The 13,565-nt window shown below is 55.9% G+C and overlaps 1 protein-coding gene across 1 annotated transcript in view; it reads right to left on the bottom strand.

Annotated features, from left to right (window-relative positions):
• Positions 1-2,922, bottom strand: part of vdac3 (voltage-dependent anion channel 3) — a 45,935-nt gene extending 43,013 nt beyond the window's left edge. The window contains exon 1 of the mRNA XM_072485974.1: positions 2,779-2,922. The gene's annotated coding sequence lies outside the window, so the exon portion shown is untranslated. The remainder of the gene's footprint in view (positions 1-2,778) is intronic.
• Between the last annotated feature and the right edge of the window lie 10,643 nt (positions 2,923-13,565).

Raw genomic sequence — 13,565 nt, 5'->3', positions numbered from 1 at the left:
TATATAATGGGGATGGTGTGGGGTTTATCTCTATATAATGGGGATGGTGTGGGGTTTATCTCTCTATATAATGGGGATGGTGTGGGGTTTATCTCTCTATATAATGGGGATGGTGTGGGGTTTATCTCTCTATATAATGGGGATGGTGTGGGGTTTATCTCTCTATATAATGGGGATGGTGTGGGGTTTATCTCTCTATATAATGGGGATGGTGTGGGCTTTATCTCTCTATATAATGGGGATGGTGTGGGGTTTATCTCTATATAATGGGGATGGTGTGGGGTTTATCTCTCTCTATATAATGGGGATGGTGTGGGGTTTATCTCTCTATATAATGGGGATGGTGTGGGGTTTATCTCTCTATATAATGGGGATGGTGTGGGGTTTATCTCTATATAATGGGGATGGTGTGGGGTTTATCTCTCTATATAATGGGGATGGTGTGGGGTTCATCTCTCTCTATATAATGGGGATGGTGTGGGGTTTATCTCTCTCTATATAATGGGGATGGTGTGGGGTTTATCTCTATATAATGGGGATGGTGTGGGGTTTATCTCTCTATATAATGGGGATGGTGTGGGGTTTATCTCTCTCTATATAATGGGGATGGTGTGGGGTTTATCTCTCTATATAATGGGGATGGTGTGGGGTTTATCTCTCTATATAATGGGGATGGTGTGGGGTTTATCTCTATATAATGGGGATGGTGTGGGGTTTATCTCTCTCTATATAATGGGGATGGTGTGGGGTTTATCTCTCTATATAATGGGGATGGTGTGGGGTTTATCTCTCTATATAATGGGGATGGTGTGGGGTTTATCTCTATATAATGGGGATGGTGTGGGGTTTATCTCTCTATATAATGGGGATGGTGTGGGGTTTATCTCTCTATATAATGGGGATGGTGTGGGGTTTATCTCTCTATATAATGGGGATGGTGTGGGGTTTATCTCTCTATATAATGGGGATGGTGTGGGGTTTATCTCTCTATATAATGGGGATGGTGTGGGGTTTATCTCTCTATAGAATGGGGATGGTGTGGGGTTTATCTCTCTCTATATAATGGGGATGGTGTGGGGTTTATCTCTCTCTATATAATGGGGATGGTGTGGGGTTTATCTCTCTCTATATAATGGGGATGGTGTGGGGTTTATCTCTATATAATGGGGATGGTGTGGGGTTTATCTATCTCTATATAATGGGGATGGTGTGGGGTTTATCTCTATATAATGGGGATGGTGTGGGGTTTATCTCTCTATATAATGGGGATGGTGTGGGGTTTATCTCTATATAATGGGGATGGTGTGGGGTTTATCTCTATATAATGGGGATGGTGTGGGGTTTATCTCTCTCTATAATGGGGATGGTGTGGGGTTTATCTCTATATAATGGGGATGGTGTGGGGTTTATCTCTCTATATAATGGGGATGGTGTGGGGTTTATCTCTCTATATAATGGGGATGGTGTGGGGTTTATCTCTATATAATGGGGATGGTGTGGTGTTTATCTCTCTATATAATGGGGATGGTGTGGGGTTTATCTCTCTCTATATAATGGGGATGGTGTGGGGTTTATCTCTCTCTATATAATGGGGATGGTGTGGGGGTTTATCTCTCTATATAATGGGGATGGTGTGGGGGTTTATCTCTCTATATAATGGGGATGGTGTGGGGTTTATCTCTCTATATAATGGGGATGGTGTGGGGTTTATCTCTCTCTATATAATGGGGATGGTGTGGGGTTTATCTCTCTATATAATGGGGATGGTGTGGGGTTTATCTCTCTCTATATAATGGGGATGGTGTGGGGTTTATCTCTCTCTATATAATGGGGATGGTGTGGGGGTTTATATCTCTATATAATGGGGATGGTGTGGGGTTTATCTCTCTATATAATGGGGATGGTGTGGGGTTTATCTCTCTCTATATAATGGGGATGGTGTGGGGTTTATCTCTCTATATAATGGGGATGGTGTGGGGGTTTATCTCTCTATATAATGGGGATGGTGTGGTGTTTATCTCTATATAATGGGGATGGTGTGGGGTTTATCTCTCTATATAATGGGGATGGTGTGGGGTTTATCTCTCTATATAATGGGGATGGTGTGGGGTTTATCTCTATATAATGGGGATGGTGTGGGGTTTATCTCTATATAATGGGGATGGTGTGGGGGTTTATCTCTCTATATAATGGGGATGGTGTGGGGTTTATCTCTCTATATAATGGGGATGGTGTGGGGTTTATCTCTCTCTATATAATGGGGATGGTGTGGGGTTTATCTCTCTATATAATGGGGATGGTGTGGGGTCTATCTCTATATAATGGGGATGGTGTGGGGTTTATCTCTCTATATAATGGGGATGGTGTGGGGTTTATCTCTCTCTATATAATGGGGATGGTGTGGGGTTTATCTCTCTATATAATGGGGATGGTGTGGGGTCTATCTCTATATAATGGGGATGGTGTGGGGTTTATCTCTCTATATAATGGGGATGGTGTGGGGTTTATCTCTCTATATAATGGGGATGGTGTGGGGTTTATCTCTCTATATAATGGGGATGGTGTGGGGTTTATCTCTCTATATAATGGGGATGGTGTGGGGGTTTATCTTTGGGCGCCGGGCTGGGCCGGACATTCCCAGTTAGGCCGGCGGGACCCACCCTGGGCCAAGGCCACCTTTCCCGGGCCATCTCCCTCCAGTTCCTCAGCCCACGGCCCCGCTCTCTGTCTCCCCTGGGGCCTCGCTCTCTCAGCCCCGGATCGCCCCGCTCCCATTACCTGCAGCCTCGATGTCCGCCGCTGATTCGATCCGAGAGGGCACGGTGAAGGAGAGAGGCGCAAGCACTGCGCTTGCGCGGGAGAGTCAGCAGTGCGCCTGCGCAGCACGCCGGGTTGCTATCACGGCGCCTGTGCGGGGACCCGGTGTCGCAATGCGCCTGCGCCGTCTGACCACCTGCATGCCAGCGCCGCGCATGCGTCCGAGCTCCGCTCGCCTCCATGTGCACCGCCCCTCTGGCCGGCGGTATTGGCTCAGGTCACACCGGCTTCAACCCACTGCCTGCTTCCAGCCACTGTCACCGGCTTCAACCCACTGCCTGCTTCCAGCCACTGTCACCGGCTCCTTCAACCCACTGCCAGCTTCCAGTCACTGTCACTGACTCCTTCAACCCACTGCCTGCTTCCAGTCACTGTCACCGGCTTCAACCCACTGCCTGCTTCCAGCAACTGTCACCGGCTCCTTCAACCCACTGCCTGCTTCCAGCCACTGTCACCGGCTCCTTCAACCCACTGCCAGCTTCCAGTCACTGTCACTGACTCCTTCAACCCACTGCCTGCTTCCAGTCACTGTGCCTGGCTCCTTCAACCCACTGCCTGCTTCCAGCCACTGCCTCAGGCTCCTTCAACCCACTGCCTGCTTCCAGTCACTGTCCCTGGCTCCTTCAACCCACTGCCTGCTTCCAGTCACTGTCACCGGCTCCTTCAACCCACTGCCTGCTTCCAGTCACTGTCCCTGGCTCCTTCAACCCACTGCCTGCTTCCAGCCACTGTCACCGGCTCCTTCAACCCACTGCCTGCTTCCAGCCACTGTCACCGGCTCCTTCAACCCACTGCCTGCTTCCAGTCACTGTCCCTGGCTCCTTCAACCCACTGCCTGCTTCCAGCCACTGTCACCGGCTCCTTCAACCCACTGCCTGCTTCCAGCCACTGTCACCGGCTTCAACCCACTGCCTGCTTCCAGCCACTGTCACCGGCTCCTTCAACCCACTGCCTGCTTCCAGCCACTGTCACCGGCTCCTTCAACACACTGCTTGCTTCCAGTCACTGTCACCGGCTCCTTCAACCCACTGCCTGCTTCCAGTCACTGTCCCTGGCTCCTTCAACCCACTGCCTGCTTCCAGCCACTGTCACCGGCTCCTTCAACCCACTGCCTGCTTCCAGTCACTGTCCCTGGCTCCTTCAACCCACTGCCTGCTTCCAGCCACTGTCCCTGGCTCCTTCAACCCACTGCCAGCTTCCAGCCACTGTCTCTGGCTCCTTCAACCCACTGCCAGCTTCCAGCCACTGTCCCTGACTCCTTCACCCCACTGCCTGCTTCCAGCCACTGTCTCTGGCTCCTTCAACCAACTGCCTGCTTCGAGCCACTGTCTCTGGCTCCTTCAACCCACTGCCTGCTTCCAGCCACTGTCCCTGGCTCCTTCAACCCACTGCCAGCTTCCAGCCACTGTCTCTGGCTCCTTCAACCTCTGCCAGCTTCCAGCCACTGTCACCGGCTCCTTCAACCCACTGCCTGCTTCCAGCCACTGTCTCTGGCTCCTTCAACCCACTGCCTGCTTCCATCCAGTGTCCCTGCTCCTTCAACCCACTGCCTGCCTCCATCCAGTGTCACCGGCTCCTTCAACCCACTGCCTGCTTCCAGCCACTGTGCTTGGCTCCTTCAACCCTCTGCCTGCTTCCAGCAACTGTCACCGGCTCCTTCAACCCACTGCCTGCTTCCAGCCACTGTCACCGGCTCCTTCAACCCACTGCCTGCTTCCAGCCACTGTCACCGGCTCCTTCAACCCACTGCCTGCTTCCAGCCACTGTCTCTGACTCCTTCAACCCACTGCCAGCTTCCAGCCACTGTCCCTGGCTCCTTCAACCCACTGCCAGCTTCCAGCCACTGTCCCTGGCTCCTTCAACACACTGCCTGCATCCATCCAGTGTCACCGGCTCCTTCAACCCACTGCCTGCTTCCAGCCACTGTCTCTGGCTCCTTCAACCCACTGCCTGCTTCCAGCCACTGTCCCTGGCTCCTTCAACCCACTGCCTGCTTCCAGCCACTGTCACCGGCTCCTTCAACCCACTGCCTGCTTCCAGCCACTGTCCCTGGCTCCTTCAACCCACTGTCTGCTTCCAGCCACTATCACCGGCTCCTTCAACCCACTGCCTGCTTCCAGCCACTATCACCGGCTCCTTCAACCCACTGCCTGCTTCCAGCCACTGTCACCTGCTCCTTCAACCCACTGCCTGCTTCCAGCCACTGTCTCTGGCTCCTTCAACCCACTGCCTGCTTCCAGCCACTGTCACCTGCTCCTTCAACCCACTGCCTGCTTCCAGCCACTGTCCCTGGCTCCTTCAACCCACTGCCTGCTTCCAGCCACTGTCACCTGCTCCTTCAACCCACTGCCTGCTTCCAGCCACTGTCCCTGGCTCCTTCAACCCACTGCCTGCTTCCAGCCACTGTCACTGACTCCTTCAACCCACTGCCTGCTTCCAGCCACTGTTGCATTTGATAAAGTTCCCCATGGAAGGCTTCTGCACAAAGTAAGGAGGCATGGGATAGTGGGAAATTTGGCCAGTTGGATAACGAACTGGCTAACCGATAGAAGTCAGAGAGTGGTGGTGGATGGCAAATATTCAGCCTGGATCCCAGTTACCAGTGGTGTACCGCAGGGATCAGTTCTGGGTCCTCTGCTGTTTGTGATTTTCATTAATGACTTGGATGAGGGAGTTGAAGGGTGGGTCAGTAAATTTGCAGACGATACGAAGATTGGTGGAGTTGTGGATAGTAAGGAGGGCTGTTGTCGGCTGCAAAGAGACATAGATAGGATGCAGAGCTGGGCTGAGAAGTGGCAGATGGAGTTTAACCCTGAAAAGTGTGAGGTTGTCCATTTTGGAAGGACAAATATGAATGCGGAATACAGGGTTAACGGTAGAGTTCTTGGCATTGTGGAGGAGCAGAGAGACCTTGGGGTCTATGTTCATACATCTTTGAAAGTTGCCACTCAAGTGGATAGAGCTGTGAAGAAGGCCTATGGTGTGCTCGCGTTCATTAACAGAGGGATTGAATTTAAGAGCCGTGAGGTGATGATGCAGCTGTACAAAACTTTGGTAAGGCCACATTTGGAGTACTGTGTACAGTTCTGGTCGCCTCATTTTAGGAAGGATGTGGAAGCTCTGGAAAAGGTGCAAAGAAGATTTACCAGGATGTTGCCTGGAATGGAGAGTAGGTCTTACGAGGAAAGGTTGAGGGTGCTAGGCCTTTTCTCATTAGAGCGGAGAAGGATGAGGGGCGACTTGATAGAGGTTTATAAGATGATCAGGGGAATAGATAGAGTAGACAGTCAGAGACTTTTTCCCCAGGTGGAACACACCATTACAAGGGGACATAAATTTAAGGTGAAAGGTGGAAGATATAGGAGGGATATCAGAGGTAGGTTCTTTACCCAGAGAGTAGTGGGGGCATGGAATGCACTGCCTGTGGAAGTAGTTGAGTCGGAAACATTAGTGACCTTCAAGCAGCTGTTGGATAGGTACATGGATTACGGGAAAATGATATAGTGTAGATTTATTTGTTCTTAAGGGCAGCACGGTAGCATTGTGGATAGCACAATTGCTTCACAGATCCATGGTCCCAGGTTCGATTTCGGCCTGGGTCATTGTCTGTGCGGAGTCTGCACGTTCTCCCCGTGTCTGCGTGGGTTTCCTCCGGGTGCTCCGGTTTCCTCCCACAGTCCAAAGATGTGCGGGTTAGGTGAATTGGCCAATGATAAATTGCCCTTAATGTCCAAATTGCCCTTGGTGTTGGGTGGAGGTGTTGAGTTTGGGTAGGGTGCTCTTTCCAAGAGCTGGTGCAGACTCAGGGGGCCGAATGGCCTCCTTCTGCACTGTAGATTCAATGATAATCTATGATTAATCTAGGACAAAGGTTCGGCACAACATCGTGGGCCGAAGGGCCTGTTCTGTGCTGTATTTTCTATGTTCTATGTTCTATGTCTCTGGCTCCTTCAACCCACTGCCTGCTTCCAGCCACTGTCCCTGGCTCCTTCAACCCACTGCCTGCTTCCAGCCACTGTGCCTGGCTCCTTCAACCCACTGTCTGCTTCCAGCCACTGTCTCTGGCTCCTTCAACCCACTGCCTGCTTCCATCCAGTGTCCCTGGCTCCTTCAACCCACTGCCTGCCTCCATCCAGTGTCACCGGCTCCTTCAACCCACTGCCTGCTTCCAGCCACTGTCTCTGGCTCCTTCAACCCACTGCCTGCTTCCAGCCACTGTCTCTGGCTCCTTCAACCCACTGCCTGCTTCCAGCCACTGTCTCTGGCTCCTTCAACCCACTGCCTGCTTCCAGCCACTGTCCCTGGCTCCTTCAACCCACTGCCTGCTTCCAGCCACTGTCACCGGCTCCTTCAACCCACTGCCTGCTTCCAGCCACTGTCACTGGCTCCTTCAACCTACTGCCAGCTTCCATCCAGTGTCACCGGCTCCTTCAACCCACTGCCTGCTTCCATCCACTGTCACCGGCTCCTTCAACCCACTGCCTGCTTCCAGCCACTGTCCCTGACTCCTTCAACCCACTGCCTGCTTCCAGCCACTGTCACCGGCTCCTTTAACCCACTGCCTGCTTCCATCCACTGTCACCGGCTCCTTCAACCCACTGCCTGCTTCCATCCACTGTCACCGGCTCCTTCAACCCACTGCCTGCTTCCATCCAGTGTCACCGGCTCCTTCAACCCACTGCCTGCTTCCAGCCACTGTCACCGGCTCCTTCAACCCACTGCCTGCTTCCAGCCACTGTCACCGCCTCCTTCAACCCACTGCCTGCTTCCAGCCACTGTCCCTGACTCCTTCAACCCACTGCCTGCTTCCAGCCACTGTCTCTAGCTCCTTCAACCCACTGCCTGCTTCCATCCAGTGTCACCGGCTCCTTCAACCCACTGCCTGCTTCCAGCCACTGTCTCTGGCTCCTTCAACCCCTGCCTGCATCCATCCAGTGTCACCGGCTCCTTCAACCCACTGCCTGCTTCCAGCCACTGTCCCTGGCTCCTTCAACCCACTGCCTGCTTCCAGCCACTGTCTCTGGCTCCTTCAACCCACTGCCTGCTTCCAGCCACTGTCCCTGACTCCTTCAACCCACTGCCTGCTTCCTGCCACTGTCACCGGCTCCTTCAACCCTCTGCCTGCTTCCATCCAGTGTCACCGGCTCCTTCAACCTACTGCCAGCTTCCAGCCACTGTCACCGGCTCCTTCAACCCACTGCCTGCTTCCAGCCACTGTCACCGGCTCCTTCAACCCACTGCCTGCTTCCAGCCACTGTCTCTGGCACCTTCAACCCACTGCCTGCTTCCATCCACTGTCTCTGGCTCCTTCAACCCACTGCCTCCTTCCATCCAGTGTCACCGGCTCCTTCAACCCACTGCCTGCTTCCAGCCACTGTCTCTGGCTCCTTCAACCCCTGCCTGCTTCCATACAGTGTCACCGGCTCCTTCAACCCACTGCCTGCTTCCAGCCACTGTCTCTGGCTCCTTCAACCCACTGCCTGCTTCCTGCCACTGTCACCGGCTCCTTCAACCCTCTGCCTGCTTCCATCCAGTGTCACCGGCTCCTTCAACCTACTGCCAGCTTCCAGCCACTGTCACCGGCTCCTTCAACCCACTGCCTGCTTCCAGCCACTGTCACCGGCTCCTTCAACCCACTGCCTGCTTCCATCCACTGTCACTGACTCCTTCAACCCACTGCCTGCTTCCAGCCACTGTCACCGGCTCCTTCAACCCACTGCCTGCTTCCAGCCACTGTCACCGGCTCCTTCAACCCACTGCCAGCTTCCATCCACTGTCACTGACTCCTTCAACCCACTGCCTGCTTCCAGCCACTGTCACCGGCTCCTTCAACCCACTGCCTGCTTCCAGCCACTGTCACCGGCTCCTTCAACCCACTGCCAGCTTCCATCCACTGTCACTGACTCCTTCAACCCAGTGCCTGCTTCCAGCCACTGTCACCTGCTCCTTCAACCCACTGCCTGCTTCCAGCCACTGTCACTGGCTCCTTCAACCCACTGCCTGCTTCCAGCCACTGTCACCGGCTCCTTCATCCCACTGCCAGCTTCCATCCACTGTCACTGACTCCTTCAACCCACTGCCTGCTTCCAGCCACTGTCACCGGCTCCTTCAACCCACTGCCTGCTTCCAGCCACTGTCCCTGACTCCTTCAACCCACTGCCTGCTTCCAGCCACTGTCTCTGGCTCCTTCAACCCACTGCCTGCTTCCACCCACTGTCTCTGGCTCCTTCAACCCACTGCCTGCTTCCACCCACTGTCCCTGGCTCCTTCAACCCACTGCCTGCTTCCACCCACTGTCCCTGACTCCTTCAACCCACTGCCTGCTTCCATCCACTGTCTCTGGCTCCTTCAACCCACTGCCTGCTTCCAGCCACTGTCTCTGGCTCCTTCAACCCACTGCCTGCTTCCAGCCACTGTCTCTGGCTCCTTCAACCCACTGCCTGCTTCCAGCCACTGTCACTGGCTCCTTCAACCCACTGCCTGCTTCCATCCAGTGTCACCAGCTCCTTCAACCCACTGCCTGCTTCCAGCCACTGTCACTGACTGCTTCCAGCCACTGTCACTGACTCCTTCAACCCACTGCCTGCTTCCAGCCACTGTCACCGGCTCCTTCAACCCACTGCCTGCTTCCAGCCACTGTCTCTGGCTCCTTCAACCCACTGCCTGCTTCCAGCCACTGTCACCGGCTCCTTCAACCCACTGCCTGCTTCCATCCAGTGTCCCTGGCTCCTTCAACCCACTGCCTGCCTCCATCCAGTGTCACCGGCTCCTTCAACCCACTGCCTGCTTCCAGCCACTGTCTCTGGCTCCTTCAACCCACTGCCTGCTTCCAGCCACTGTCTCTGGCTCCTTCCAGCCACTGCCTGCTTCCAGCCACTGTCCCTGGCTCCTTCAACCCACTGCCTGCTTCCAGCCACTGTCACTGACTCCTTCAACCTACTGCCTGCTTCCAGCCACTGTCTCTGGCTCCTTCCAGCCACTGCCTGCTTCCAGCCACTGTCCCTGGCTCCTTCAACCCACTGCCTGCTTCCAGCCACTGTCTCTGGCTCCTTCAACCCACTGCCTGCTTCCAGCCACTGTCTCTGGCTCCTTCCAGCCACTGCCTGCTTCCAGCCACTGTCCCTGGCTCCTTCAACCCACTGCCTGCTTCCATCCACTGTCACCGGCTCCTTCAACCCACTGCCTGCTTCCATCCACTGTCTCTGGCTCCTTCAACCCACTGCCTGCTTCCATCCAGTGTCACTGACTCCTTCAACCCACTGCCTGCTTCCATCCACTGTCACTGACTCCTTCAACCGACTGCCTGCTTCCAGCCACTGTCACTGACTCCTTCAACCCACTGCCTGCTTCCAGCCACTGTCTCTGGCTCCTTCAACCCACTGCCTGCTTCCAGCCACTGTCTCTGGCTCCTTCAACCCACTGCCTGCTTCCAGCCACTGTCACCTGCTCCTTCAACCCACTGCCTGCTTCCAGCCACTGTCTCTGGCTCCTTCAACCCACTGCCTGCTTCCAGCCACTGTCTCTGGCTCCTTCAACCCACTGCCTGCTTCCAGCCACTGTCCCTGGCTCCTTCAACCCACTGCCTGCTTCCAGCAACTGTCACCGGCTCCTTCAACCCACTGCCTGCTTCCATCCACTGTCACCGGCTCCTTCAACCCACTGGCTGCTTCCAGCAACTGTCACCGGCTCCTTCAACCCACTGCCTGCTTCCATCCAGTGTCACCGGCTCCTTCAACCCACTGCCTGCTTCCATCCAGTGTCACCGGCTCCTTCAACCCACTGCCTGCTTCCATCCAGTGTCACCGGCTCCTTCAACCCACTGCCAGCTTCCAGCCACTGTCTCTGACTCCTTCAACCCACTGCCTGCTTCCATCCAGTGTCACCGGCTCCTTCAACCCACTGCCTGCTTCCAGCCACTGTCACCGGCTCCTTCAACCCACTGCCTGCTTCCAGCCACTGTCACCGGCTCCTTCAACCCACTGCCTGCTTCCATCCACTGTCACCGGCTCCTTCAACCCACTGCCTGCTTCCAGCCACTGTCTCTGGCTCCTTCAACCCACTGCCTGCTTCCATCAAGTGTCACCGGCTCCTTCAACCCACTGCCTGCTTCCAGCCACTGTCCCTGGCTCCTTCAACCCACTGCCTGCTTCCAGCCACTGTCACTGACTCCTTCAACCCACTGCCTGCTTCCAGCCACTGTCACCGGCTCCTTCAACCCACTGCCTGCTTCCAGCCACTGTCACCGGCTCCTTCAACCCACTGCCTGCTTCCAGCCACTGTCACCGGCTCCTTCAACCCACTGCCTGCTTCCATCCAGTGTCCCTGGCTCCTTCAACCCACTGCCTGCTTCCAGCCACTGTGTCTGGCTCCTTCAACCCACTGCCTGCTTCCAGCCACTGTCTCTGGCTCCTTCCAGCCACTGCCTGCTTCCAGCCACTGTCCCTGGCTCCTTCAACCCACTGCCTGCTTCCAGCCACTGTCACCGGCTCCTTCAACCCACTGCCTGCTTCCAGCCACTGTCACCGGCTCCTTCAACCCACTGCCTGCTTCCAGACACTGTCACCGGCTCCTTCAACCCACTGCCTGCTTCCATCCACTGTCCCTGACTCCTTCAACCCACTGCCTGCTTCCAGCCACTGTCACCGGCTCCGTCAACCCACTGCCTGCTTCCAGCCACTGTCCCTGACTCCTTCAACCCACTGCCTGCTTCCAGCCACTGTCACCGGCTCCTTCAACCCACTGCCTGCTTCCAGCCACTGTCTCTGGCTCCTTCAACCCACTGCCTGCTTCCAGCCACTGTCTCTGGCTCCTTCAACCCACTGCCTGCTTCCAGCCACTGTCACCTGCTCCTTCAACCCACTGCCTGCTTCCAGCCACTGTCTCTGGCTCCTTCAACCCACTGCCTGCTTCCAGCCACTGTCTCTGGCTCCTTCAACCCACTGCCTGCTTCCAGCCACTGTCCCTGGCTCCTTCAACCCACTGCCTGCTTCCAGCAACTGTCACCGGCTCCTTCAACCCACTGCCTGCTTCCATCCACTGTCACCGGCTCCTTCAACCCACTGCCTGCTTCCATCCACTGTCACCGGCTCCTTCAACCCACTGGCTGCTTCCAGCAACTGTCACCGGCTCCTTCAACCCACTGCCAGCTTCCATCCAGTGTCACCGGCTCCTTCAACCCACTGCCTGCTTCCATCCAGTGTCACCGGCTCCTTCACCACACTGCCTGCTTCCAGCCACTGTCCCTGACTCCTTCAACCCACTGCCTGCTTCCAGCCACTGTCACCGGCTCCTTCAACCCACTGCCTGCTTCCAGCCACTGTCACCGGCTCCTTCAACCCACTGCCTGCTTCCATCCACTGTCACTGACTCCTTCAACCCACTGCCTGCTTCCATCCACTGTCACCGGCTCCTTCAACCCACTGCCTGCTTCCATCCACTGTCACCGGCTCCTTCAACCCACTGGCTGCTTCCAGCCACTGTCACCGGCTCCTTCAACCCACTGCCTGCTTCCAGCCACTGTCACCGCCTCCTTCAACCCACTGCCTGCTTCCAGCCACTGTCCCTGGCTCCTTCAACCCACTGCCTGCTTCCAGCCACTGTCACCGGCTCCTTCAACCCACTGCCTGCTTCCAGCCACTGTCACCGGCTCCTTCAACCCACTGCCTGCTTCCAGCCACTGTCACCGGCTCCTTCAACCCACTGCCTGCTTCCAGCCACTGTCCCTGACTCCTTCAACCCACTGCCTGCTTCCAGCCACTGTCCCTGACTCCTTCAACCCACTGCCTGCTTCCAGCCACTGTCCCTGACTCCTTCAACCCACTGCCTGCTTCCAGCCACTGTCCCTGGCTCCTTCAACCCACTGCCTGCTTCCAGCCACTGTCACCGGCTCCTTCAACCCACTGCCTGCTTCCAGCCACTGTCTCTGGCTCCTTCAACCCACTGCCTGCTTCCATCCAGTGTCACCGGCTCCTTCAACCCACTGCCTGCTTCCAGCCACTGTCTCTGGCTCCTTCAACCCCTGCCTGCTTCCATCCAGTGTCACCGGCTCCTTCAACCCACTGCCTGCTTCCAGCCACTGTCCCTGGCTCCTTCAACCCACTGCCTGCTTCCAGCCACTGTCACCGGCTCCTTCAACCCACTGCCTGCTTCCAGCCACTGTCACCGGCTCCTTCAACCCACTGCCTGCTTCCAGCCACTGTCTCTGGCTCCTTCAACCCACTGCCTGCTTCCAGCCACTGTCACTGACTCCTTCAACCCACTGCCTGCTTCCAGCCACTGTCACCGGCTCCTTCAACCCACTGCCTGCTTCCAGCCACTGTCTCTGGCTCCTTCAACCCACTGCCTGCTTCCAGCCACTGTCACTGACTCCTTCAACCCACTGCCTGCTTCCAGCCACTGTCACCGGCTCCTTCAACCCACTGCCTGCTTCCATCCAGTGTCCCTGGCTCCTTCAACCCACTGCCTGCCTCCATCCAGTGTCACCGGCTCCTTCAACCCACTGCCTGCTTCCAGCCACTGTGTCTGGCTCCTTCAACCCACTGCCTGCTTCCAGCCACTGTCTCTGGCTCCTTCCAGCCACTGCCTGCTTCCAGCCACTGTCCCTGGCTCCTTCAACCCACTGCCTGCTTCCAGCCACTGTCACTGACTCCTTCAACCTACTGCCAGCTTCCATCCAGTGTCACCGGCTCCTTCAACCTACTGCCAGCTTCCAGCCACTGTCACCGGCTCCTTCAACCCACTGCCTGCTT

The sequence above is a fragment of the Scyliorhinus torazame genome, chromosome 20 (genome assembly GCF_047496885.1).
Source record: "Scyliorhinus torazame isolate Kashiwa2021f chromosome 20, sScyTor2.1, whole genome shotgun sequence".
Lineage (NCBI taxonomy): Eukaryota > Metazoa > Chordata > Chondrichthyes > Carcharhiniformes > Scyliorhinidae > Scyliorhinus > Scyliorhinus torazame.
This window is presented reverse-complemented; position numbering and strand designations above follow the sequence as displayed.